This window comes from Neofelis nebulosa (assembly GCF_028018385.1).
Source record: "Neofelis nebulosa isolate mNeoNeb1 chromosome Y unlocalized genomic scaffold, mNeoNeb1.pri SUPER_Y_unloc_1, whole genome shotgun sequence".
Lineage (NCBI taxonomy): Eukaryota > Metazoa > Chordata > Mammalia > Carnivora > Felidae > Neofelis > Neofelis nebulosa.
The window spans coordinates 565,962-592,675 of NW_026691917.1; the positions used below are offsets into that span (position 1 = coordinate 565,962).

Sequence of the window (26,714 nt, forward strand, 5' to 3'; positions counted from 1 at the left end):
CTGAATGCAATCTCTAGGAGACCCTAAACTAGAACTATCAGTTGCCAAGTTTTGTGATATTCTGTTATTCTACTCAGTAACAGGAAAAGTCCAAGTGACATCAGGAGCACCTCTGCCAGACCACAGCAGCCCTATGAATCTCAATGCTTAATTTAATTTCTTAAAACAGGTCCCCAAACGTTGTTTATCCAAACAGCTAAAAACGTCTCAGTTCTATAGGAACCCAATTTACCGGCAACCTAACCTCTATAGTCACCAGAATTTCCAACATCTCTACAAAACAGATTTCATAATATCTCTTTCCCCTAAAAGTAAAAGGCCCATTTCACTGTTTAAAAATAAATGTAACTACCTTAACATGGCACATGAAATAACTTATAATCTAATCTCACTCAAATGAGCTTTCTAGCTTCATCCCATAATTCCCAGTGTTCTTTCCATATTCCACTACTAGTCTTTTCCTAATTAATACCACACATTTCCATTCTTCAGTCTCAAATGTTTATTCTCCCTGGAAGTCCTTGACCAAATCTGTACAGCCACCCAAATCCTACAGCTTTAAGGACAAGCAAACAGTATACAACCTGAAATGGAAATGATTTCCTTCACATCTTCTACTATTCTACTTTTTATACCTCTATTTTAATACAGCACTTACTATCTGGCCCATTAGATTTACATTCTAAAGAGGAAATTAATCATGCATCTCCCAGAGACTAGCATGGTATTAAATCAATGAATACAATTCAAGAACAATCATTTAGTTCAAGTCTATGAGGTTCAAGTCTGTAACTTCAGTGAGGTTAAATAAATTGCTCACTAGTTGACTGAAGACCTATGGCAATAGGTCTCTTAATCATCATAACACTTTATATTAACCACCACATTCCCTCAAAAAATCCCATACGATCATTCAAAATTGAGCTTCACTTCAGAAACCAACTTCATTCAAGAGACATCCCAGAAAAATCTACAAATTGCATGTATAATAGCACTGTTTTAGATTCTGTAACAATTAATAAATCTAACTTATCAATCAATATTACTGTGATAAATTTAGAGTCTGTAATGATTCTTTAGAGTCTATGTAATCACTGCACAAATGTTGATAAGTAAGCAAAACTGAATTATTCAATGACACCTACAAAGCAAAAAACTATAAAGTACAAACATACTGAAAATACAAAATTATGAAAGGTATCAAGAAGAAACAGAAAACACTGAATTCAGTAGACAAAGTGCTACTGGAGTTCAAATAAAGTAGCTGAAGATGACATAGGAAGTCAGGAGTGTATATCAGACCTGAGAAGGGAAGATACTTGAACAGAAAAACAAGAGTCAGGAAAAGTAACAGGAAACATCAGGGCATTCACATCAATGACAGATAGTTCAGTTAAATGCAAGAATAAATAACCATAAAAAAGTACATGGAAGCTATGTCAAAATAACTTCATTCTAGTGGAATTAGCATGGTAAGAATTTTGAAGAGTATTTGGGAAGAGGAGAAACAGAAAAGGAGGTACACTTGAGGAATCTGTGGTGCCATGTAGCTGAAAGAAAGCCAAGGAAGTTTCCTATGATTCTCTTTTCATTACTAATTTCCCCACTAAGCCTGCACTGAGGATTATTAAAATAATCCTCTAATAACAGCAACTCAATTTCAACAGCTGATATTTATGTGTCTCACATAATAAATACCCCCTCATATGTGGCAAAGAATACATCCTTTGGACACTACTACTTTAGGCTTCTTTACACTCAGTCCTTCTCCCTTTAGTTCACCAGATACACATCTATGGAACCCAAGTCTAATAAAAAAGGTATGAACTTGGGATACCTGGGGCGGCTCAGTTGGTTAGGTGTACAACTTCAGCTCAGGTCATGTTCTCACAGCTCATGAGTATGAGCTCCGCATTGGGCTCTGTGCTGTCAGCTCAAAGCCTGGAGCCTGCTTCAGATTCTATCTGTCCCTGCCCTGCTTGTGCTTTGTCTCTGTCTCTGTCTCTGTCTCTCTCTCAAAAATAAATGTTAAAAAAATATATTAAAACAAACTATGACCTTAATGAAATACCAATAATCCCGTAGATGAAGTTTTCTCAACTTTAGCAACGTAGACATTTTGGATCAGATAACTTTGGGAAGGCTGATGGGCAGAGAGAGAAGATACTAACTTGCTTGGGGCGCCTGGGTGGCGCAGTCGGTTAAGCGTCCGACTTCAGCCAGGTCACGATCTCGCGGTCCGTGAGTTCGAGCCCCGCGTCAGGCTCTGGGCTGATGGCTCAGAGCCTGGAGCCTGTTTCCGATTCTGTGTCTCCCTCTCTCTCTGCCCCTCCCCCGTTCATGCTCTGTCTCTCTCTGTCCCAAAAATAAATTAAAAAAAAAAAAAAAAAAAAAAAAAGATACTAACTTGCTTGGTTCTGTGTACTGTCAGATGTTAACACCATCCTTGTTCTTTAATGATTCGCTGGCATCCACTACATGCCTACTTGCCTTTAAACACGACAACCAACACTACCTCTAGACATTGCTGAATATCCGATAAAAAAACAAGTTTAGCCCAAGTTGAGAACTAATATAAACTCTGATACTGAATTACATGAAATATTTAAGGAGTCATTTACTGCTTGCTAGTCTGCCTGTTTCTCATAAATGGAATAATATAATAAACCTATTAAGTGATTAAATGAGATTATTCTACATGCAAACATAATACATCTCAGTTCACAGATTAAAAAGAGAAACTAAATCTCCAAATCAGAACTGTCTCCTTAGAAAAATGAGGAAGACACCTTTTAAAAAGATTTATTTAAAAGAGCCAGAGACCACTTTATAGTTCTATGTAAACCATCCCGTAAACCTCAGTCATTAAAGATGAAAAGTAACTGACATCAAAAATCACAAGGAAAACATTCCCAAAGAAACAGTGTAAAGTTGCAAAGTTGTAAGCCTAAGGCATACATGAAGAACCCAGAAAGTCAACATAAATGGAGGACATGAGAGGGGTTTTGTTGTGTGTGTGATTTTTGTGGCAGGAAATATGTTAGAAACCTATACGAAAATTAAGTCCACGATGCTAGTTTTGAGCAGTATTTGAGGATTGGTGAAAACTATATGACACGGAAATAAGGAACATGAAAACAATGTCTCCCCGGTAGAATGAACAAATGGAACATACCTAACTTCTAGGAGAACAGTAAGTAAAGGCAAAGGACATTAGAAGGGCACCTGGGTGGCTCAGTCAGTTAAGGCACCTGGGTGGCTCAGTCAGTTAAGTGTACAACTTTGGCTGAGGTCATGAGCTCATAGTTCATGGGTTCGAGCCCCATGTCGTGCTCTGTGCTGGCAGCTCAAACCATGGAGTCTGTTTCAGACTCTACGTCTCTCACTCTCCCTGCCCCTTCCCCACTCACACTCTAGTTCTCTCAAAAATAAATAAACGTTTAAAAAAAAATTTTAAGGGCAAATGACATTAAAAAACCTTATTAAACTGAAATGTACTTTAATGAAAATTTTGAACATAATTTTCAAATCAACCCCAAATGTTCATTACAGCATATTAGTAACAAAAAGTGTTGATAATGTGAAAGAGGCACCAAGGACAGGATTAAATCACAATACTTACGATAAATGTCTGAAATTACACCTAATAAAAAAAAAATGAATTCAGGGATGCCTGGGTGGCTCAATAGGTTAAGCATCTGACTCTTGATGTTGGCTCAGGTCATCTCATGATCTGTGAGACTGAGTCTAGCATTGAGCCCAGCTCTGGTCATGGACCCTGCTTAAGATTCTCTCTCTACCTCTTCCCTGCTCATGCTCTCTCTCAATTAAAAAAAAAAAAAAGAGAATCCAAAAAAATGGGGAAAAAACCCTAACATGACTGCTTCTACATAGTGGTATTGTGAGAAATAAAATGTTTGTATGACTGTTTTGCTTGTTATTTCTCTATGATCTCCAAACTTTTCTGCCCCACATAAATAAGCATAATTTTCATTTACAAAACTATACACATAAGAATACGCACATATACACAAGTGTTCACACTCATAAACACACATACAGAGAAACACAAATTCTCCACTGAATGATAAACCAGAACTTAATGTCTAATTATCCTTTGATACCAAGTTATTTATTATAGTTTGACCATGCCCCTTTTAATTTTTGTCTATTTTTAATATGAATGTTTCCTATCTCATGATATTCTGCTTTGAAAATGGTGCTCTATGTCGCAGATTCTGAGCTTTAAAAGGCTAATGGAGTCAATTTTTGAACTTATAAATCAAATGACTCATGTAATTTCTTTTTACTCACATTGTTTCCCTACTGCCGGCTACAGTCCCTAGCATATATACACACCTAGTATATAAATGTACACACGAATATGGAGATTTAAGAAAAAATTAGATAAATTTAATTTAGATAAATTTAGTGTTTAATCTGAAAGAAAGGCAGGCTACACTGGAAACAGTGTCAGCCAATGATTCTCCACGTCTCTCTTAAAAACAGCCACGTGTGTTATCATCACTTGAGAACTTATCTGACACGCAAATTTTCAAGAGTCTCATTCCAGGTTTATACCATTTAAAGTCTGAGCAGACAACAACCTGTATTTTTAACTAGGCCTTCAGATTTTTCTTAATATTTAAAATTTAAGAACCACTTCTGTGTTCCTAAGGCACTATTAAAAAAACTCAAATATCTGACACAAGTAAGTAGCACACTGCTTTAACATCATGTAATTTCTGATGGTCACATTATAAATAGACAACTTAATATCCCACAACCCAGCAATGAGACTAATGGTATTTACTCAAAGAATATAAAAATACAGATTTGAAAGGGCACGTGACCCCTGTTTACAGCAGCATCAACAACAGCCAACCTATGGAGAGAGCCCAAATATTCATCACCTAATGAATGGATACAGAAGATGTGGTGTGTATGGAATAAATTCAGCCATCAAAAAAGAAAGATGAGGACAGGGGAGGGGGGAGGGAGGGGGGAGGGGAGGGGGGAGGGAGGAGGGAGGGGGGAGGGAGGGGGGAGGGAGGGGGGAGGGAGGGAGGGAGGAAGGAAGGAAGAAATCTTGCCATGTGCAACATGTGGATGGAGCTAGAATGTATTATGCTGAGAAAAATAAATCAACAAAAGTATGTCTTCACTCAGATGTCAAATTTAAGAAACAAAACAGAAGAACATATGGTAAGGGGAAAAGAAAGGGAAGGGGAGGGAAGCAAACTATAGGACACTGAAGCTTAACTATACAGAACAAACAGGATTGATGAAAGGGAGGTGGGTGGGTGATAGGCTAGACAGGGTATTAAAGAGGGCACTTAACTGTTATTTGCTGTGATGAGCACTGGGTATTATTTGTAACTGATGAATCACTAAATTCTACACCTGAAACCAAATCTAGCGTATGTTAACTAACCAGAATTAAAATAAAAACTTGAAATCAAAATAAATAAATACTAAAATAAAAAAAAAATTTAAAAAGATAATTTACAAGTTCAAGGAAATAGCTACATAAGGAAACTGACCAGAAAAAGGGGAAGGTGGCCAATAATGTTTGAGCCTCAATGACCATTTAAATCAGCAGAAATGATATTTAAGAATGCAAATGTACATAAACCAGCAGAAACAAAATGGGCATACAATATGGAAAAGATAGACATCCCTGTTTCCTTTTTTTTCTTTTAAAATTACCTTCTCACGCATGAGTGCCCCAGTCTGTTAAGCTTCTGCTCAGGTCATGATCTTGAGGTTCATGTGTTTGAGCCCCATGCCCTCCTGCTTCGGATCCTCTGTCTCCCACTCACTCTGCCTCTCCCCCGACTTGTGTTTACATGCTGTCTCTCTCAAAAATGAACATTTGAAAAAAATGATCTTCTCATTCCACTTTACATGTTGATGGAAAATGAAATCCATCTTCCAATTACTAGCTCAAAATCATCTAAAATAAAATTTCTTTAAGTTTATTGAGATAGAGAGACAGACAGCAAGAGAGACACGGAAACAAGTGAGTGGGGAAGGGGCAGAGGGCAAGGGAGAGAGAGAATCTCAGTCTCCATGCTATCAGTGCAGAGTCCGATATGGAGCTCAAACTCACAAAACCATGAGGTTAAAGCATGATCTGACACCAAGAGTCAGAACCTAACTGACTGAGCCACCCAGGTCCCCCTAAAATGACTTCTTACACTTGATTTTCCAGTATGTTTGTTTATTCAGCATACAAAAAGGATGAACTAAAGTACCATTAAGTAATACGTTAATCCTGCAAAACCTGCTGATTATGGAAATATGTCAAATACAATGCAGGAGAGAATCTGTGACCTTGCCAAGCTTCTAAGAAGATAAGAAACAGGAAATAATATTGAGAAATTTTAAAAACAAATAAAAAGGTGGGCACGAGGTGGCTCAGTCGGTTAAGCATCTGACTTCAGCTCAGGTCATGAACTTATAGTCCATGAATTCCAGCCCCGCATCAGGCTCTCTCCTGTGAGCACTGAACCTGCTTCGAATCCTCTGTTCTCTTTCTCTGCCCCTCACCTGCTTACTCTCTCTCTCTCTCAAATAAATAAATGTTAAAAAAATAAGTAAATAAAAAGGCATTAGAAAAAACAAACGTTAGTCAACTTGTTATTTATGGCAGTTATGACAGCAACTTCATGAAGATAATGCATGACTGTAGCTGAGCTTCACTTCTCTTGAGACATCTTTTTCATCTTAAAATGATTAACAAGTAAAGTTAAACTACTTGAAATAATGAAGACTATTAACAAAACAAAAATAGAAAGGAGAAATCAAACAGAGAATGATGAACTGATAATATTCAACAAATAATTACAACCTAAATGCCAGACACTTTCCTTTTTTTTTTTACTTTTTTTTTTCAAGATAAGAAATTTACTGTCAAATTGGTTTCCATACAACACCCAGTGTTCATCCCAAAAGGTGCCCTCCTCAATACCCATCACCCACCCTTCCCCCATCAACCCTCAGTTTGTTCTCAGTTTTTAACAGTCTCTTATGCTTTGGCTCTCTCCCACTCTAACCTCTTTTTTTTTTCCCTTCCCCTCCCCCATGGGTTTCTGTTAAGTTTCTCAGGATCCACAAAACAGTGAAAACATATGGTATCTGTCTTTCTCTGTATGGCTTATTTCACTTAGCATCACACTCCCCAGTTCCATTCACATTGCTACAAAGGACCATATTTCATTCTTTCTCATTGCCACGCAGTACTCCATTGTGTATATAAACCACAGTTTCTTTATCCATTCATCAGTTGATGGACATTTAGGCTCTTTCCATAATTTGGCTATTGTTGCCAGACACTTTCCAATGCTAGAAATATCAGTGTCTTAGAGAATTTTAATCACATAGATGCCACTAAACCTAAAAGAATCTGAAGGAAGACATTACCCCAAAAGCACCTCAACAAAACAAATTAAAACAAAATCAGAACAGCACACATATACATGAAGACAACTAGTAAGAGCACACATACTGAAGGGAAGAAGAATCATGCCAGAATACATCACCCAAACACAAATTATGATGACTTCTCCAAGTCCAAAATTATTCCTAAAGCCAATACATAAAAAGAATCCTGTTCTATTATAGTTGACACTTACATTGCACTGGGGAAGGCTAAAGTTCAGAATGATTTTTTTGGTAACTTTTTTAAACTGAAAAGAGTTGCAAAAATCCCAGTAGTTTAACACCATCACATTTAACTTTAATCATAGCACATTTATTGAGGTAGAATAAAATGACAGAAAATCAAAGCTGGAAAAATGATCTGACCTCCTAAAATTAACTGACTTAATAAAAAATAGGTTTCTGGAGAAAACCTATCTGTGAGTTTGGGCGTGCGATTTCTGATACCACTACTAACATCAACCACTCAAAAGAAGATACTGCTGCCTAATGGCAAAATAACAAAATTACTGAATGGTGTGAGAAATTCATAATCTATTTCTAATACGTTAGGATCACCTGTTAAGTAGTAAGAATTATCTGTGAATAGATAACTGAATGAGACTCCCAGGTGCCCGTTTCAAAACATTTTTAAAGAATAAAATCTACCAGGGCACCTGGGTGGCTCAGTCATTTGGGCATCCAACTTCAGCTCAGGTCATGATCTCACAGTCTGTGAATTGGAACGCCATGTCAGGCTCAGTGCTGACAGCTCAGAGCCTGGAGCCTGCTTCGGATTCTGTGTCTCCTTCTCTCTCTGCCCCTCCCCTGCTCATGTTCTGTCTCAAAAATAAACAAAAACATTTAAAAAATTAAAAAAAAAAAAAAGTCTGGCATATTTTGGGAGGTAAATGAAAGAGAACTTTATTCACTGCAATTTAAAATTTCTGTGGCTAATGACTTGTTATATAGCCAAATACTTAATCCTTGAAACAAAATTACAAGCCAAAATTTTTAATCAAACCTAAGCCTATTCTGAGATTTAAAGCAAGCCAAATTTCTTTTTTAAAATTTTTTTTTTCAACGTTTTTTATTTATTTTTGGGACAGAGAGAGACAGAGCATGAACGGGGGAGGGGCAGAGAGAGAAGGAGACACAGAATCGGAAGCAGGCTCCAGGCTCCGAGCCGTCAGCCCAGAGCCCGACGCGGGGCTCGAACTCACGGACCGCGAGATCGTGACCTGGCTGAAGTCGGACGCTTAACCGACTGCGCCACCCAGGCGCCCCAAGCAAGCCAAATTTCAATGTTTAAATATGTAAAAGCACATATAATCAGTGATTATAGAACATTGGCAATGACAGGTACGGTGGCTCTAATCACTACTAGTTGAGCCTATTATGTCTCAATTTTCACATCTAGCTATAGAAATATCTATGTAGGGGCGCCTGGGTGGCGCAGTCGGTTAAGCGTCCGACTTCAGCCAGGTCACGATCTCGCGGTCCGTGAGTTCGAGCCCCGCGTCAGGCTCTGGGCTGATGGCTCGGAGCCTGGAGCCTGTTTCCGGTTCTGTGTCTCCCTCTCTCTCTGCCCCTCCCCCGTTCATGCTATGTCTCTCTCTGTCCCAAAAATAAATAAAAAAAAAAAACGTTGAGAAATATCTATGTAAAGTAATACAAAATGCTAATAACAAACATAATTAGAACTCAAATGACTTTGGTATTAAGTTATCAACATAAAAAGTAGTGTTCTGTGCACTTGGCTGGGTCAGCTGGTAGACAGCATGAGACTCCTGATCTTGGGGTTATTAAGTCTCAGCCCTATGTTGGGTAAGGGCTTACTTAAAAATGAAATAAAAACAAAAACAAAAAAAGCCACGCTCTTATTTATCTAAAAGATTTAGAACCGCATGATTAAAAATAACAACCTAGTAATTTTTATCCACAGTGATTTTAAAGATCGCTTATCTAACTCTATATCAAATTAAATAGGAGGATGAGGTAATGGTGCAATGAACACTAAGTACCAGTATTATTCCAAAATTCCCCAAGTGACTATAATGTGCTATCAGGGTTGAGGAAAAAAAAAAAACACCTCTGCATTAACCCTTTCCCAAACATTAATGTCAGGCTCTGTTCAAATAATTAAGACGATGACATTTGAGGACACAACTCTGAAAGAAAAAATGAAAGCTAAAAATCTATTACTCAAGTATTGAAAGAATGAAAAACACAAAAATCTATTAACAACGGTAATAAAGAAGTGAGAAGTAAAAATGTAATGAAAGTTAACATGAAAGTATTAAGTTCATGATGGCTGCAAAAATATGTGGTTATTTTTAATACTGATGAATTAATTAGTGAATTAATTATGAATTCATAATTCATAATGAATTAGGATGCTTAATTTTATGTGTACTTTACCACAACTAAAAAAGTTTTAAAGGTTGTTCTCATTTGAAATAAAAAGGACAGGGATAGTTCAACAGTACAGAGTTGACAATCCTGAAATGGACCCTTAATTATAAGCCTCTTTCAACATGTCAAATAGTTCCCAAAAAGGGAATCAAGACTTCACTGGAAAAAAAAGTCTTTTCAACTAAAAGGACAGAATTGAATGTCCACCTGCAAAAGATGAATTTAGATCTCTTAATTCTTGCTATACACAAAGTTTATTCAAAATGAACTGCACACCAAAAGGTTAAATACTTTAAACATAAAATCCTTTGAGAAAACTGTAAGTGAATCTTTGTGATCTAGTTATGTAAGATTTCTTAGGAAAACCACAAACAAAAATAAAAAATTACAATAAACAATTTCAACAAAATTAAAAATACTTGCACTTCAGCAATTCCTATCAAAATAATAACACCAGCATTCTTCACAGAACCGGAACAAACAATCCCAAAATTTGTATGGAACCAGAAGAGACCCAAAGCAATCTTGAAATTGATAGCCAAAGCAATCTTGAAAAAGAAAAGCAAAACTGGAGGCATCACAATCTCGAGCTTTGAGGTGTAATCATCAAGACAGTAAGATACTGGCACAAAAACAGACAGTCATTACAATGGAATAGATTAGAGAACCCAGAAATGGACATACAAATGTACGGCCAACTAATCTTTGACAAAACAGGAAAGAATATCCAATGGAATAAAGACAGTCTCTTCAGCAAGTGGTGCTGGGAAAACTGGACAGCAACATGCAGAAGAATGAACCTGGACCACTTTCTTACACCACACACAAAAATAAACTCAAAATGGATAAAAGACCTAAACTTAAGACAGGAAGCCATCAAAATCCTCTAGAAGAAAGCAGGCAAAAACCTCTATGACCTTGGCCACAGCAACTTCTTACTCAACATGTCTCAGGAGGTAAGGGAAAACAAAAGCAAAAAGAACTATTGGGACCTCATCAAAATAAAAAGCTTCTGCACAGCGAAGAAAACAATCAAAAAAACTAACAGGCAACTGGAACAGAAGAAAATATTTGCAAGTGACATATCAGATAAAGGATTAGTATCCAAAATCCATAAAAGTCAACACCCAAAGAACAAATAATCCAGTGATGAAATGGGCAAAAGACATGAATAGACACTTCTTCAAAGACATCCAGATGGCCAATACATGAAAAAATGCTCAACATCATTCATCCTCAGGGAAATTCAAATTAAAACCACAATAAGATACCACCTCACACCAGTCAGAATAGCTAACATTAACAACTCAGGCAACCCCAGATGTTGGCAAGGATTCAGAGAAAGAGGATCTCTTTTGCGTTGCTGGTGGGAATGCAAACTGGGGCAGCCACTCTGGAAAACCAGTATGAAGATTCCTCAAAAAATAAAAAAACTACTCTACAACCCAGCAATTGCACTAACAGGTATTCTTCCAAGGGATACAGGTGTGCTGTTTCGAAGGGGCACATGCACCATTTATAGCAGTGCTATCGACAATAACCCAAGTATGGAAAGAGCCGAAATGTCCATCGATGGATGAATGGAGAAAGATGATGTAGTATATTTATACAATAGGGTATTAGTCGGCAATCAAAAAGAATGAAACCTTGCCATTTGCAAGGATGTGGATCAAACTAGAGGGTATTATGCTACGCGAAATTAGTCAAAGACAAATATCATTATAATTTCACTCATATGAGGAATTTAAGATACAAAACAGACAAACATAAGAGATGGGAAGCAAAAATAATATATAAACAGTAAGGGGGCAAAACATAAGAGACTCTTAAATGTAGGGAACAAACAGGGTTGCTGGAGGGGAGGTAGGAGGGGGGGGGATGGGGTAAATGGCTTAGAGGCATTAAGGAATTTACTCCTGAACACTCTGCTGTACTATATGCTAACTAACTAGGATGTAAATTTAAAAAATAAGAAAAAAGAAACAATCTGCACTTCAAAGATGCCATTAAGCAAAGAGATAACAGAGACTACTAAGAGAAAATATTGCACATCATGTCAAATAAAAGATATAACCTAAACAAAAAATTAGATATTAATTTTTTAAAAAGGCACAGTATGAATACACATTTCTCCAAAGATTTACAAATAGCCAGTGAGCGTACAACATCATTACCCAATCGGCAAATGCAAATTAAAACCACATGATACTACTGCACATCCACTAAAGTGGGTGTAACCAAAAGTCAGGATACAAACAGAGAACTACAAAACTTATAAACTGCTGGTAGGAATAACAACACTTTGGAAATGAGTTGGAAGTTTCTTAAGATAAACATAAATTCACAATGCAACAATTTTGCTCCTAGGCATGTACCTATACTATTCATGTACCACCAAAACTTGTAATGTTCCTACTAGCTTTAGGTCCGTATTAAATAGAGCCACAATACAGTATGAATGAATCTCAAAAACATTATCTAGGTGAAAGCAGCCAGATATAAAGAATAAATATTACATGATCACATATGAAATATTCAAGATAAGCAAATCTATAGAGATATGAAGATTAGAAATTGCCTGTGGCTACAGAGGAAGGAAATAAGATAAAAGGTAATGATCAGGAGGAACTGGGGTGATGCAAAAATTATAAAAATGGAATTGGGTACTGTTTTCCTACTTCTAAATTGAATTAAAAAGGAATAAATTTTATAGCATGTAAAAATTACACCTCAAAAAAGCTGCAGAAAAATTTACCTGATAACCAAGACATAATTGCCTTTTCACTTTATAAGTGCATACCCTTTAAAGTACATATATCAAAGCAAGAAAAAGTTCTTATTAAGAAAATTATCTTTAATTCAGTGTAGGCAAAGGATGGTTTCCACATTAAATTTTGAAACAAAGGTAAAAATATTAGAAAGCTAAAAAAGTAAATATCTGTTCAGCTAAATAACAACTAAATGCTTAATTTCTTGGCAAACATCCAGTTTCAATAACCATAAGCTACATTATAAATATCTCATCAAAGAAAAAAATCTGAAATAGATACCAAATGTTTCTTACCTACATATTGAAAATGTATTTCAGAATCCCAGAAAAAAAAAGTATTGGTAAATACTATTTGACAATTTCTGTTCAGTAATATGTCTTAAGGTAGAAATTACCTGTTTGCTGGTTAGTGGCTACAGAAATTATCTGTAAGTTAGACCAAGTATTTTAGCGTAAACCAATAAAAGAAAGTAAACATTAAAACAATATAATGTTACACATTCATGTAAAAACGGAATACCTAAAATCTAAAAATATTATTTTTAAATTAATGAAACAAAAAAACCTCTCAAGTGATCCTTGGAACACTAACTGCAAGTACTTCACGCTTTCCATGTTCCCAGACACTGGAACAAAATTTTTAGTGTTTAAGTTGAAACTACAGGCATGTTTCTGAATTGAGAAAAATTATGCTGACCTCTTTGTATAACATGTTTTTCAACTTTCCAGTTTTGTTCAGGCAAAAATGACCGTTAAATTAGGACAGCAAGGAAAATATAAGAGCCTACGGTCAGTTTTAAGTCACTCCAAAAATAGGGTTTAAGATAGCCACCTTAACCTATAGTTTTCTCTTATTCACAATGTAATTGGTAATGATAAGTTGCAAGAACACATTTACCGAATGTTTCCTGATCAAAGAATCTAAACTTATTTTTTTAAAGCGTTAAGTATATAAATGTTAAGCGCATTTACAAAATGAACCTATTTCCTGGTAATAAAATACTACAGTGTACCCCCCCCCAAAATTACAAGATGAATAATTTAACCCACATTTACAACCGGTAAACTGAATCAGAAACTATTTTTAAAAATTATTCAGTTGTAAAGACCTGTGGGACAAACTGCACAATGGGAATACTCAAGTAGCGTAATAAAGGAAATCCACACAAGAGCATAAATGGTCTGAATGAACCGTACTTTCCACAGAATGCTAAATGTATTCTATAACCCCAAATTAACATTTTATAATAAAAAATCCGTATACGAAATCACAATGAGATTTTACTAACCAACTCAAAAACACTCTTTCGACATTAAAAGCGAAAAACAAACACGTAAAAGACGTGTAAAATAACGTGGAATCGACCTTTCCGTGAAGACATCTTTCACTGTCCGTTAGCTCTCAACACTTTGAAAGAAGGGAGAAGGCAAAAACTGTCCCACGGTCTCTGGCTACTGCGGAAGGGGAAAAACGTAACCCCGATAGCCAGGAATAACTGTGGCCTAGCTGTAGATCCAAATCACTGCACCTCAGTGAGGCGTTTGATGTCGAGTCTAGCGAGGAGACCCGCTTGGGATCTTGAGTCTGTACTATATAAATCCAATAATCGAGAGCGTTTATACCCGTAGTACAAACAGGGGACTACAGTAAACGTTGGGGAAGGGGGGGTTGGGGGAGGCGTCAGAGCCGTCAGCCATTTTCCCTTACCTCCCCCAAACCGACATGATTCTAGAGCCGGCTCCGCACCCATTAACGCTCTACCGAGCGCCTACCCAGGGCGGAGAATTGCGGGGCCGATGGGTTTGGCTAGAAAAGGAAACACATACAAGCCCCTAGTTCGTGAATTCTCTTTCAAATCTGCTGTGGGTCCGGAAAGGGGCAGGTAGCTATTCACTGTACGACACCGTTACTTTACCCTGAAACCAGAGTACGCGAAAACAGCAGGGAGCGGCAATGTTGAATCCCAAGTCTGGCAAAGACAAAAACCTGCTACAGCCATGCTTGGGACTTCGGCGCTGAGGAAAAAAAACACCCACTCCGTTCAACGTACGCTGTGGTTCTCTTACCTAATTTTTTCCCCTTCCGGCAGGGTCTCTCGCTGGGTTTAGATGAGCTCCAGGTGGTGCGTTCGTCTTGCGTCACCTTTTAGTCCTACTGCAGGGTTGGCTTCACCGTTCCTAGATCCAGGCCTGGTCTTTCCACCGCGACTCTTTGCTCCCGACGCCGACACCGACACCAAGTGCTGAGGCGGCCGCCTCCCGTGTGGGAGAGGCTGCAGCCGGGGCGAGCTTCCGAAAGGCCTAGTAGCTGTTTGAGGCTGAAAGGGGCTGGACTCAAGAAAGCCCCTAACGGGCGGGGTTCCGGGAGGTTGGGGGTCAAGCAGTCTTCTAGGCCGGTCCTCTTCAATATGGCGGATCCGCCGAACCTAAAAAAAAAAACAAAAAACAAACCAACCCGCCGAGCCAGTGGCAACCGAACAGGCGCACACTCCCACCAGCCCCAGCGCCACTTAGAACGTAGAGGACCCCCGCTCTTTCCAAGTCCCGCCCCTCGGCCCTCCCCCGACTTCGGCCCAGCCTCTTTTCCCTCAGCTCTTCCGGCTTTCTCCCTTTAGCCCCACCCATTTTCTCCTCATTCCACCGGAATTAAGAAATCCTTGTGCCAATCCGGGTGTGTCGTCCTGGCTGATAACTCTTGGTCCGGAAGGTCTGAGGTAAAAACGGGAAAGATCGCAGAATAAAGGCAGCCGTCGAGTCATTAGCTGTCGCACCACCCTCAGTATGGGCTACAACGCGGCTCTCCAACCTTCTTTGGTTGTAGACCGCCCTAGGGAAAGAGCTAGGTCGAGTACGAGCCAGACTAAGGAAAAGGGGGCATATTGAAACTGGGAATCTGTTGGTGCAGTGGGTGGCCTGAACAGGTGAGGCAAAATGGACAGAAGGGTTACTACGTATTTAGAAGCAAGGATTAATCGCGTGTGGTGACGCAGCGGCGTCGCTAGACAGTTTCACTTGCATCGCTGGGTTTTGTTGCATTATGAATATGCCCAAGCGGCTAACACGGATAAAAACGCCACCAGTCCTAAATTTTTACGTAATGGACAGGAGAGAGATAGACCTCCATAAAGAGGTGCTGAGACTGAGCACTGACTTTTCCGCTGTATGTGGACGATCAGCAAGGCACACTTTGGGCTCACCGTTTCCCTCCTCCGTGCATTCATAAACAACCATCTCTGTACTGATGCCCATGCCTGGGGGCGCAGAGGTGGGAAGAAGGGGTAATTGTACAGGATTCAGTGATTCAGGGCCCCTTGCCCTATGAATAAGAGGAAAGTCCAATACATTACGCTTGATATATTGAGATGACCATGTGGATTTTGTACTTTATTAATATATTTCTTTCATTGATTTTCATAATGTGTAAACAAGCTTGTATTTCTGGGATGATTCCCACTTCACCATGGTATAACGTGTATATATATATACGTATACGTGTGTGTATATATACGTACAAAACTTTACGTAAATGGTTGTTTCGCTTTGTAATTTGTTCCTTGATGTAACTAACTACTAGCATAAATCCCTGGAAGACTGCAGATATGCTATTGATAGAGATGTCGTTAGTAATTATTACCATAATCAAGTCTTCAAAAGATATCTCCCAAATGATATTCTGAAAAGAAAATATTTAGAGAGTAGATTAGTTGGTCAAGATCATCAAAAAGGAAGTGAAAACGGAAATCTCATCCCTAGCAAAATGTGCTTTTTGACCCAAACCTGCCTGCGTGTAATAATTACAAGCAAAACATTTTAGAGGCCTTATTTTTACTTCCTGCTTCTTGCCTTACTGTTTCCATGAAGGGTCTTGAATATGGGTGATACTTAGACACCAGTCTTTTTATTTTTTTATTTTTTTGGTAAATATATTTATTGAAATATACAGACATCCTGTAAAGTTCACAGCTCAAGTTTTTACTAAGTAAGTACATTTCAGAGATCATATTCTAAACTTCCTGTTTAGACCTGAGCTAGGTCTATACTGTTCCACAGATTTGAATAACTTTACCTAACTCTGTGGAACAAGACTATGAACACCCAAGTTTGCAGATTTCCTTTCTAAAATGTACAGAAATGATACGAAGGGGTATTTGTGGATGTCGCAGGTATAGTATTTGTGTAACAGCTGAAGGACAGTGAGCGTGAGAATTCCATTTATTTTTCTATTGTCATAAGCAAGCTTCTCTTTCTGTGTAGGGGATAGGAACGGATATTGCCTTATCATTCAAGGTTTCTAAGAAATGACTTAGGAATAAAAAAAAAAAAAGGCAAATGACATGGGTTAAAGTATTTAATTGTTGATAAATCCAGGAAAACAAATGAGGAGCGCAAGAGCCATAGAGTACTGTCTCACAAAAAATACTACCAGTGTATGTATACAATAGAATATTACTCACCAATAAAAATATTGATGAAATCTTGCCATTTGCAGCAACATAGATGGAATTAGAGTGTATCATGCTAAGCAAAATAAGTCAGTCAGAGAAAGACAAATATTTGACTTCTCTCATATGTGGAATTTAAGAAAAAACATCAGATGAACAGAGGAGAAGGCACGGAAAAATAGAAAAGATAAAAAGTTGCTGGAGGGGAGCAATGAGCTAAATGGGTTATGGGCATTAAGGAGGGCACTTGCTGTGATGACCACTGCGTATTGTGTAAATCACGAATCACTGAATTATACCCCTGAAACCAATACACCACTATATGTTAACTAACGTGAATTAAAAAAACAAGAAATGCTGCCAGTGCAGCACATATATATCCTACCAAGATACATCCTGGCAGTCATGCTCCAGCATATGGCCCCTGATATACATTTGAAGGGTCTCATGACTGAAGAGTAATTATTAAACAGTAATAAATGATGTTTCCCTAGCAACAGCTAGCCCCTCAGGGTCCTGGAAACCTTGCTTTCAAAATATGTTAGATACTTTGCTTATGCCAGCCTGAGGAGATATGAGTTACCTGTCATGACGCCAGTGCAGTTCTTCTGCCCACAGGTCCTGTCCCTGTGCTTTAATAAAATCACCTTTTTGTACCAAAGACAACTTTAATAATTCTTACTTGGTTGTTGACTCCATCCCCCACCATCACCCCAAAATTCATCATATGGCACCCAACATGGGGCTATGAGTCTTTTCATCTGGACTCTGAGCCTGTGCAAATATGGTGAGTATACTTTCTCTTTTCCTCCTTTATTCTCATTTCAGAGGTGTTTTGAGGAGGATGGTCTTATTGGAACATTTTCACGTTGATTGCTCAAGCTGTAATCCTCTAGCCTGTGACTACTCTACGGGGAAGAGAAAGTCTGTCTTTTGACTGGAAGTTAGTTCCCTGGCTTGAATGGTGGTAATAAGAACCACAAACTTGATGCCCCCTCTTTATTCCTGTCCTTATACAAAGTTGTCTGGCTGTGGCACAGGACAGCCACCTAAGTCACCAGGATGCCTGCCACTCCTAAGACTCCCTTGTGACGTTTCCTCCTCATTGGTCTAACATGAACCCCTCCATATCGCTGGTCTAGCCACTTCTGGCGACAGGACCTCCACTGACAGCCGGCCAAAACCAGTACCCAATTGAATTAAAATCCAACTGGGGACTATTTTCTAGGAAGTTGGCTGCACAGACTATAAGTGTTGGGATGTCACTTAGATCATGATGGATTTCTGCCTTTACCATTTTCAGTCAGTGTCCTCTACTAACTACTACTTAAGTTATAAAACTGGGTAATTTCCCCTTGTAAAACTTTTCCAGTGTTTTTCATGGGTTAAAAAGGGCAGGTTCTTCAAGAAACTAAATCTCAGCCTCCCCAGCATGCTCTTCACAGACTAGATAATCAGGGCATGACCCATCAGGACACGTTGTTCGAGGCATGGCCTTTTAGGCCACAGGCTTCAGGGTAGGGTATTTTGGTCCATACGGTCCATTCTGTAATCTCGAATGCAGTAGGCAAGTTGGGGGACACTAGGATCCCTCCTCAGGGGTCCTTAGTCAGTGGTGATCATAGCAACTTCATTCAAGGGACGCCTTGGGTCTCTTTGACACCAGGAGCCTCTGACATATCCTGTGTGGGGGACACCACCAGGGAGTTGGGGGGAGTCGAGGAGTAATGGACCCTCTCTCTCTTTTCTTTCTACTTTTCTCCCTAGGAGAAGCATGGGAGCTTCTCCTCAACCTTTTTAACCCACTGGAAACAATTTAGCTTGAAAAACGTAGAAAGGACTGATCTCCTGTAACACTGCATGGCCTTAGTAGGCAGGGCCAATGGATAGAGATACCCTAGGTCCAGTCCTTTACAGGTCCAAATCAGGACCCAGAACAAAAAGTCTCTTGCAGAATTCATTGCCCAAATGAGTTTGGCTAGTAAACTCCCTCCTGACATAATGGATGGCTAAACAGGCCTCCTCCTAATAGAACACTGGAGGAAACACAGGCCATTCCTGACACTGTTGACTCTTTGTCTGTTCTTCCCTGTAATAGATGTGGGGGCCTCTCCCTCATTCATTTTCCAGGTTAAGGGATGTAATTGGAGGCAACTATGGTTAGTCTATCTCAGGAAAGGGACTTTAAGGACTATTCCCAAGCAGCTGCCAAAACTCCATTTGTTTTGGGGAAATTCCCTGTCAGCTCCAGCCCTACATAGTTTCCAGATTTCCACTTTGGTGACAAAAAACATGGCATCTGTTCCTCTGCCCCAGCTGACAGGGTTTAGAACCAGAAATCCTTCTCTGCCTTCTGCTGGCATTTCACCTCTTCTGCCTTTCCACCCCCTCTTTCTGCACCACCTTGGGTGCAGCCTGCATAACTAGTTCCTATACCATCCTCAGTACTTCAGGCACCATTGGCTCCTCCCACCCTTGATATGAAGGAGATAAGCAAAGCACACCCACTTGGATGGCCCACTTCAGATTCCTGCACTGGTGTCCCAGGTAAAAACAGACAATGGGGAACAAGTGATTGACTTTTAAGTGGACACAGGGGGAACATATTTGGTATTTAAACTAACTTAAGTTTGTTGGTTTAATTAAGATAGACCTGTGTTTAGAGTTAATAGCATTAAATATGGAAGTTTGTTGAAGGTCAAGTAAGCTCATGTTGTGTCTGTTGCAATTCATTAGCAAAAAAGATGACTTATAGAAATGCAAACTGGTACAGCCACTCTGGAAAACAGTATAGAGGTTCCTCAAAAAACTGAAACTAGAACTACCCTACGACCCATCAGTTGCACTACTAGGTATTTATTCAAGGGATTACAGGTATGCTGTTTCAAAATGGCACATGCACCCCAATGTTTATAGCAGCACTATCAACAATAGCCAAAGTATGAAAAAAGCCCAAATGTTCATCTTGCAAATGGCAAGATTTCATCCTTTTTGATTGCCGAGTAATACCCCAATGTGTGTGTATGTATACATGTGTATATATACACATATACATATTGTACGTGTATATATATACATACATATTTATTTTTGATGAACATTTGGAATGGATAAAGAAGATATATATATATATATACATACACACACACACATACACACACACACACACACACACACACACACACACACACACACACACATATATGTATGTGGGTGGCTCAGTCGGTTAAGCTTCTGACCTTGGCTCGGGTTGTGATCTCGCTATTTGTGCGTTCCAGCCCCACAAAAGGCTCTGTGCTAATAGCTTGGACCCTGGAGACTGCTTCGTATTCTGTGTCTCCCTGTCTCTCTGCCCCTCCCCTGCTCATGTTCTGTCTCTCTCTCTCTCTCAAAAATAAATGTTAAAAAAAATTTTTTAATAAAAAAAAAGATGTAAATTATCCCTAATTGATCTATGGGTCTCGTGCAATCTCAATCAAAATTCCCAGCATTCTTTTTTTTTTTTTTTTAACGTTTATTTATTTTTGAGACAGAGAGAACAGAGCATGAACCGGGAGGGTCAGAGAAAGGGAGACACAGAATCTGAAACAGGCTCCAGGCTCTGAGCTGTCAGCACAGAGCCCGATGCGGGGCTCGAACTCACAGACTGAGATCATGACCTGAGCCGAAGTCGGACACTCAACGGACTGAGCCACCCAGGCGCCCCAAAATTCCCAGCATTCTTTATCTATGTGTGGAAATAGACAAACTGATTCTAAAATTCATATGGAAACATAGAGGACTTAGAATAGTTCCAACTTCTTTGAAAAAGAAGAATAAAGAATATCCTACCTGATTTCAAGACTTAATATGGAATTTCATAACCAAGACAGTGTGTTGATGGTTTCCTGAGTCTCTCTCTCTCTATATATATATGTATGTCAAAACTAATCACAATGTACACTTTAAATATGTGGAACTTATTTCATGTCAATTATACCTCAATAAAACCATTAAAAATGAAAAAGAAAGATGACTTAAAATAATGGTTACTTTTGTCTGTCTCAAAGTTTTCACGGCTATTCAGATAGCTGTTAAAGTCTTTGAAACCTGAAACTTTAAAGTTTTACTTCATGATAATTGGGATTGAATTCATTGGATATCTATGTCTTGTATAAATAGAATGGAGTGCTAAAGCATTGATTACTAAACATAGGTTTGTGCTTTTAACTTACTGAAGAGAAACTAAGGCTATTTGGCTCTATTCAAAAACATACTTTGTGTTTAAGTGGTTCCTAAATTTATCATACAAAGAATTCTGGTGTAACAGTTCACAACTGATTACCACTTAGTTTTCACTGGAGACTAACATTTCTAAGAGTTAAAATTCTGCCAAATGTAGTTAAAACTTATGGAAATAAGGGAAACAGTGCTGTATATAAAAAAATAGGAGATGTGTAAGAAAGATATCATGAATGGAAATACGTTTTTGTTAAAGGTAAAAGAACATTAATTTAGTCCTAAATGAGATTAGTCATTTGGAAAGAAATGGCTTGGGATAAAATCTGAAGGCAAAGGAAGTTGTAGAAGGTTCAGAAAAGGGAAATCTTTGGAAAGGAATTTTATGTGTGGTCAGGATGGACTAAGGTTGCAATGGATGGATTTTAAAATTACACTCGAGGGGCGCCTGGGTGGCGCAGTCGGTTAAGCGTCGGACTTCAGCCAGGTCACGATCTCGCGGTCCGTGAGTTCGAGCCCCGCGTCAGGCTCTGGGCTGATGCCTCGGAGCCTGGAGCCTGTTTCCGATTCTGTGTCTCCCTCTCTCTCTGCCCCTCCCCCATTCATGCTCTGTCTCTCTCTGTCCCAAAAATAAATTAAAAAAAAACACACACACAAAAAAAAACGTTGAAAAAAAATAAAAGTACACTCCTATAAGATTAAAATTCTGCTTTTCTCTCTGGTCAAAAGACAAAGTTTTCTTGGATTGTTGATTGTTCTGGATAAAAATATATGCAAAGGTTGATTTTCTCTTTTGTCTGCTAGGAAAACCAAAGCTTTATGTTTCATCTTTATCAAGTCTTTGATTACTTGAAGTTAAAAAATGCTTAATTTTAAATGAGCTAAGTTTTGCTAACAACTATATAATTCTACATATTTGCTCTTATTGCCACCTTGGTTAAATAAATCATTTAAAGTTTTAAAGTTTGTAATCATCTGTAATCCTATTTAGGATGTGCTCTATACCTTTTTAAATAAGGTTCCCAGGACTTAAATTGTAAATGAAATCCTTTTGACCAATTAGGCCTTTTTTATTTTGTATGTTAGGTGGAAAGCCATGTCAGAAGAATGATGGTAAACATTAGGTTGTATTGCACAGATAAATGCTATAACTGCTCAAATAAATATGTTATTCCTAAAGTTTTAAATTGTTTTGGTACATGGTCATCACTTGATATTCTGATTATCAAAGTATTATGTGTCACAGAAGTAACTGGGTTACCTTGTCAATTCTATCATAATGAATTCTAATCATATTGTAACCATGTCCATTTTTGAGTCTTTTGTTATTTATAGTCGTTGTTCTGATGCTCTAACAAAACGTGTTTCATCTTCAAGGAGATTTATAAAAAGGACTTTTAGGACAAATACAGGTATTTGACATCTTTAGGATTAATACTAAACTGGGTGTGAAAGGGCAGGCCTATGCTGGCCGACTTCATCTTGTTCTGTGTCCTTCACCTTGACCACACCTCCTCCCCTTGAGTAACCCCCCCCTCACCTGCCTAACAGGACTCGGACCCTTCCCCAGGACCCTTCCCCAGCCAATCGGCTGAGGCCACAGCCATTACCTCACCAACTGCCCCTAGACCCCAATAAAACCTTTGTGCTTTTGAAACTTGCTCTCTCTCCCCAGTATCTCACCACTGCATCGGTGCAGGTAGGGGATTGAGCTCGAGCTAGCTCAAATAAAGGCTCTTTTGCTTTTGCATCAGACTCAGCTCCCTGGCGGTATTTGGGGATCACGAATTCTGGGCATAACAGGTGAAAATTGCCAGAACTAACAAGCAGCGTTCAAACTGAACCACAGTTAGTAACATGGAACTACATGAACTGAGAAAGACTAAGTTTTTGTAACTGTTGTTGGAAACATTGCTGGTTCTCTTCCAGATTAAAAAAACAACAACAACATTCTATTAAGATGTCTATGTTTTACAGAAATATTATAAAAGTATTCATTTGTAAACAAGCTGAGGCATTTAACTTTTCTCTGTATCTGAACCTTCTGAAATTCAAAAGCTCTCAGTAAGAATTCTTTCTTTCTGACAATTACAGTTATTTGCATTAAGTTCAATAAGAATCTTCTTGTAACAGGAACCATTGTAAATCCTCGTTATTTTACCAAGGCTTTGACTGGAAAGGCCTATTTGAGAGTCCTGCATAGACTCAGATATGACCATACACCTTTAAGGAACTAAGACTGACTTTATGAAACATGGAGCCATAAAGCCAGTTGGAAATGTTGGCCTGAAACTTAGCTTATAGAGTTTCCAGCAGCCTTACCAGGTGAGTAAAGAATGTCACTTCCTGGTAGGTGCAGGAACCTCAGGATATCTTGGGGACCTCGTGAACTGGAATTCGCCCAATTCTACAGGTATTGTAGGCATGTCGGATGGCAAGACCTTGGCTTGGCTTCTGGCCTGGAGACACTACTAAAAGTTCAATCTGCAGATTCCTTGTAAAAGGTTCCAGCAAAGCAAATTTAAAACATACATATGAACAATGGATGTTTTCCTGAACTTATGTAAAAAATTAGGCAAAGTTTGTTAAAATTAGACTTGTTTTATAAACAAATTAATCTTGATTTGGCTGTCTCTGGAAATGTGTATTACTTGAAGAAAAATTATATTTCTTTTTTTTTTTTTTAATTTTTTTTTCAACGTTTTTTTCTTATTTATTTTTGGGACAGAGAGAGACAGAGCATGAACGGGGGAGGGGCAGAGAGAGAGGGAGACACAGAATCGGAAACAGGCTCCAGGCTCCGAGCCATCAGCCCAGAGCCTGACGCGGGGCTCGAACTCACGGACCGCGAGATCGTGACCTGGCTGAAGTCGGACGCTTAACCGACTGCGCCACCCAGGCGCCCCTGAAGAAAAATTATATTTCTATAATGCATTGTTATGGATGTTAAATTCTAGTTCTGATTGTCTAAATGTTTGTTGCTTACCTAAACCAGACAACTTGTTGTAAACTTAAGAGATACTGTCACAATAGCACAGGTATGGACAATCTTCTTGCTTGTTATTCTGTGGGGATAGTAACAGGACCCCATAGGTATATTATTTAAAGTGGAAAATGGAATGGATTCCCCCAAAAATTGTATATAAAAAGCTTTTTCTCACTATTGACCTATCAATAGATAAAGACTATAGTGCTTTATTAAATTATATACTTGAGCAAGTATTAATTTATAAATCTCTAAATAAATATACAAACCATATCCTCCTTAAACCTGATTTTAACTACAAAATGTAAGGGGCCCTAGCAGGTCATGTTATATACTCCCACTGTGATAAGGTTAGAGGGGCACTCTTCATGGGGACATTATCTAAAATAAAACCTGTAACCCCTTCACAGAAAACCAGTGAGCAAACTAATTCACCTTCTCATTCCTGTAAACATGTAGAAGACTTTAAACTTCTCTTAAGATGGATGGTAGCACTTTTCTTTTTCATCCTCTGTTCCCCAGTTTATGCTGACAATCCTTCTTACAATGAGCCATTCAAAAGGATCACCACAGACATTTGAGTTACAAAGTGAAAAGACCAACCTGATTCTGGCTACCTGTTCCCACTCCCATCTAAGGATGCTTCAATGCTGACATCTAAAAATCTCACTGACAGCACTGGGTTTGTAATTTGCTCTAGCCATTAAGCTATATTTTTCTTGTTTCTATAAAAGTACCTCTTATTAATTACTTGATTGCCTACTGAACAGAGGCCATCTATATGATGGCTATATACCACCTGTTACAGAGTTAAGGCCTTAAATGACCCTCAAAATAACATCGTATTAAATACTAAAGTAACTCAACTGCATAAAACAGTTTACAAAATAGAATGTTATTAGGTGTTTTAACTCTGCATAAGGTGGAACTTGTACTCTCATAAAAACAAAATGCTGTGTATACATTCCAGATCACAGTGAAAATATTTCTGGATTTCTAACTGATCTGAATACTTAAATGGTGCTTTAAACAATCCCTCTTTTTCCTTTTATGATTGGTTAAACATCTAGATGGGAGGAATTTGTCAACTACCAAAGAACTTTAATTTGGATGTCTCTTTTTTATAATTCTAATTATGCTTTGCTGTTTTCTCTCATGTCTCTCCATGTCTCATACCAAGCCAGCATCACTGCAATAAGTTCAAGCCAACAAATGATCCTTTCTACTCAAGAAGATTCACCTTGGATTCAGCTGCTTATGCCTTTCATAACTCCACTATACCTTCCTGACTTATGTAACTTAATGTTGACCCATAGGTAAGGATATCTCTATGTTCCTACCCAGCAGGAAGAAGCTACAGAAGATGAGATCTTCCACTTTAAAGATTTAAGGATCAAAATTATTCAGGGGGGTATGATGAGGGAGCATAAGGCAAGCTAAGGGCAAAGCAAAAGCTAACAACACTCTCCCCTCCACAGTGATGTGGGGAACAAAGACAAGAAGGAAATGGCAAGTAAAATTAAATTTCTTAAAACCTGGTGCCCTTGACAAATACTTGAGGCAAAGGCAAATACAAGGTATAACGTTTCTCCAGGACCACTCTATTGTTGTAGTGTTAATGACTTGCCAGAGGGTAAGGCAAGGCCTCTGGTATCTTAGGAGCCCTCTTTAATATATCTGTCCTTCTGGAAGCCTCCCTTTGTCTTACCTCCCCTGACTCCAGAGTATATAACCAGCCACTCTGCACAACCCCAGTGCAGCTTCTCCTGCCCATGGATCCTATCCCTGTGCTTTAATAAAATCACCTTTTTGCACCAAAGATGTCTTCAAGAATTCTTTCTTGGCCATTGACTCTGAGCCCCACCATCATTCCAAAACTCCATCAGTATGTTCTTTATTAAACTAGATGTTAAAATTAGAAAGCTGTATATTCCGGGCCCGTCTTAAAGTCTGGTGCTTGTGGGTAGCCCCATGGCACAGGAAGAACAACTGTTAGTGTACTCAGTTTGATTAATAAGTTTATGTGGGACAGCTAATGGGAGTATAAAGACTAAACCATATGAAACTAATCATTGTTTGGCTGCTTTTTGATGAGGTTTTTGAAACGGTGCTGTCGAGAAAGACCATCAGATGCCAAATAGAAGCGAGCTAAGATTTTATTCACAGCCGGTCCAAACCTGATCTCCTGATCTTAAGGAGAAAAGTGCAGAGAATGGCCCTGAACAAAGGTAGCAGTGAGCTTATATGGATTTTAGTAAGTCAGAATACATCATAATTTAGTTAACCAGTTACAATTTACAGCATTTCATGGTAGCCAATTGTGACATACAGATGTAAGTTTTGGCGGGAACCTATCAATTTAAAGGTCTTTGTCCTGAGGGTTTAAAATGACCAATCATAGACACCTAAGGTGCTGCAGGGCAGCGAGTATGTGACTTTTTACATGTTGATCTTGCCTAAG

General features: G+C 38.6%; 1 protein-coding gene and 1 long non-coding RNA gene across 6 annotated transcripts in view; one reads left to right on the forward strand and one right to left on the reverse strand.

The window, feature by feature from the left end:
- The window catches only part of LOC131503577 (probable ubiquitin carboxyl-terminal hydrolase FAF-X), a 183,853-nt gene extending 168,841 nt beyond the window's left edge, over positions 1-15,012 (reverse strand). For 3 of the 5 annotated variants that reach the window (XM_058715034.1, XM_058715033.1, XM_058715029.1), the window contains exons 1-2: positions 14,675-15,012; positions 14,435-14,577 (exon numbers count right to left, since the gene is read on the reverse strand). The gene's annotated coding sequence lies outside the window, so the exon portion shown is untranslated. The remainder of the gene's footprint in view (positions 1-14,434; positions 14,578-14,674) is intronic. The other 2 variants (XM_058715031.1, XM_058715030.1) reach the window with 2 other exon arrangements.
- Positions 15,013-15,138: 126 nt separating this feature from the next.
- On the forward strand, positions 15,139-26,658 carry LOC131503578 (uncharacterized). Its single transcript, XR_009257463.1, has 3 exons — positions 15,139-15,321; positions 23,401-23,592; positions 25,434-26,658. It is a non-coding gene; the product is annotated as an uncharacterized LOC131503578 (long non-coding RNA).
- The last annotated feature ends 56 nt before the right edge of the window (positions 26,659-26,714 follow it).